The following is a 2,514-nucleotide window of genomic DNA, read 5'->3' as shown; positions in this document are numbered from 1 at the left end:
GCCTGTGTCATTCTGTTTGGTTTCTTTGAGCGTTTGTTTCTTAAATACACAGCAAGTGTCACTCTCTCTCTCTCTCTCTCTGTCACACACACACACACACACACACACACACACACACACACACACACACACACACACACAGAAGCTGGTTAGCTGGTTAGCTGCTGTGCAACTGGGATTGAACCAGAGGGGCTCCCTCTGCTGGCTCAATGCGGTACAAATCGACTTGTGTGCCTGTCCTTCTCTTTGGTTTTTCTGTGTGTTTTTTTTTTCCAAATCCACAGCAAGTGTCACTGTCTCTCTCTGAGTGCGCAAAACTTTTTTTCTTATGCACACCATTAAAAAAAAAAAGTTGGGCGCACCCAAATCAGCGTTCAAAGATTGATGGCTCCCTGTCAGAGCACTGGCTATGAATTTCAGATCGATCAGGCCTTAACTTGACAAAAAAGTTATCAATCGTTCTTTTCATCTTTTCTCATTGCCCACGGTCAGTTATATCCACTTCTGTCGGTCCTAGGATATTCACTAGGGCTGGGTATCATCACTGATTTCTATAATCCACTTGATTCCGCTTCACAAGGTCCAGATTCGATTTGGTGCAATTTTTCCTCAGACAGTGAGAAATCTTGTAATTCTGATCATTTATCAGTACTGACACTAAACTTTATCAGAGATGTGAACATCACAGCACATGCCGTTGTGTCAAAGTAACTGAGAATAAAATAGAAAAAAAAAACATGAAGGAGATTTTCCTGGCATGGATTTTATAGCAGATAACCTTAAAAATATTCTGCAATTATACCCAATTTGAAAAAGTTTACATTTCTTCAGTATTGAACAGCAGAAATTATTCTTTCTTGTCCGAGGTCATTTAAGTACAAAGAAAAGAAAAGACAGCGGCCGCCAGCGCTGTAAACAACGGTAGACTGATGGGTAATAAGCAAATGAGTAATGCGGAAAACACATGTTTGAGATGGGAAACTTTTCTTGAAGTACAGAGCGAGAGCTGTGCATGAACTGTGGTTTTTATCGTGTTGGAAGCAAAACAGCAAAAGTAATAGGGAATTAACGACGATATTTATCAAATGTGAAGCATAGTTTGGTTCTTCTTTTGCTGCTGGCCTAGTGAATTTTGGTTGAAGAGAGACAAAACCTGCAGCCCAGAATCTTGCGCAAAAAAGACGTAAAGACGATTCAGACACGACGAATCAGAATTAGTGAGCTTTTGGCTTTCAGCCCCGACGGCGGCTAAGCTAATTCTGATGCGCCGGTCCGCTCTGTGTTTACCGTTTCCTGCTCTCATTCGCTGGTTGTTGTTGAAATAGTTTTGTGAGCTTTAGCCTGAGACTCTGGCGTTTCTGGTAAAATACATTTATATTCATTCAATTCAGGATTTAATGAATCGGTATCGCTTCATTCAAGCTACTCACCTTTCTCTATCCACCTGCACTTTCAGCTGGACCAAGGACATTTACAGAGGTCCCGCCCCTGACTATCTCTGATTGGTTTAGACCACGAAGGGCAATGACGTGTGTCTGTTGTTGATCACATGGATGTCGGTGGCAAATTTTACAAACACTTCTCATAATGACTAACTACTCCTGACATTTTTGAGATGTTAGCTCTTTATACAACGAAGTTATAGTGCGATACAAATAATATCAGGCTGATCCTGCCACAATTTGTTCCCCCTGTGTAAATCACGGACAAACAGTATCCCACATTGCTGATTTTTCATTCACAAACACTTCTTATTATGACGCATTACTCCTGAAACTTTAGAGGATTTAGCTCTTTTTAGAGTAAAGTTACAGGAGAATAAAAATAGTTATCAGCCAAAATGTTAATGTTTTATTAAAATAATCCCATCTGATACCCCGTGAGATGAGATAACTCTTTAATGTCATTGCACAGTCATACATAGTACAGTAGTACAATGAAACTGGAAAACTGTCCTACGTCGGCTTTTCCATATATATATATAATTTTCTGTTGTATGGTAATGTAACGATACTAATTTTTCACAAAATGAAAACATCAGTACTTCCTGCGTGCTCCCAGCACAGGGGAAACAAATTCTGTCGGGGATACCTACTTTGGCACAACAGATCCAAGTATAAAAACAATAACAAATACAATTTCTAGGTTCCATAACAGTTTTTATCATTACTTTATTGTGGATTAGGTGAAGAATTGTTAAATGTGGACAATTTAAATAATAGACTAATGCAATAGCAAATTGTGCCTTTTTCTCAGATGGACAGCAGATGGAGTTAGAGGAGATGAGGTAGGAAGAGAGGCAAAGATTGAGTCATGGGCAGAGCCTAGTTTATTTCTCATAGTTTTTTAAAAATTCTCTTGCTTTATGGTTCTTTGCGCTGTTACCAGTCTTTGCATTTATCATCGTTTTAAGTGTCTTGATTTTAACTGGATCTAAAAGGCTTGGATCTCCACATCGTTGGTGGGAGAAGGTTATCAGGGTGGCTTCAAAATTTGCGACCACACGTTTGCTTT

General features: G+C 39.4%; 1 long non-coding RNA gene across 1 annotated transcript in view; it reads right to left on the bottom strand.

The window, feature by feature from the left end:
• The window catches only part of LOC146640554 (uncharacterized), a 5,741-nt gene extending 4,255 nt beyond the window's left edge, over positions 1–1,486 (bottom strand). Inside the window, exon 1 of the long non-coding RNA XR_014910017.1 lies at positions 1,431–1,486. This is a non-coding gene — a long non-coding RNA (uncharacterized LOC146640554). The remainder of the gene's footprint in view (positions 1–1,430) is intronic.
• Positions 1,487–2,514: the final 1,028 nt, after the last annotated feature.

This window comes from Rhamphochromis longiceps, unplaced genomic scaffold, assembly GCF_057381845.1.
Source record: "Rhamphochromis longiceps isolate RC_006_pf unplaced genomic scaffold, R_longiceps_female_GT1.1 unmapped_scaffold_5, whole genome shotgun sequence".
NCBI lineage: Eukaryota > Metazoa > Chordata > Actinopteri > Cichliformes > Cichlidae > Rhamphochromis > Rhamphochromis longiceps.
Note: the sequence above shows the minus strand (reverse complement) of the source record. Positions and strands in the feature narration are given on the sequence as shown.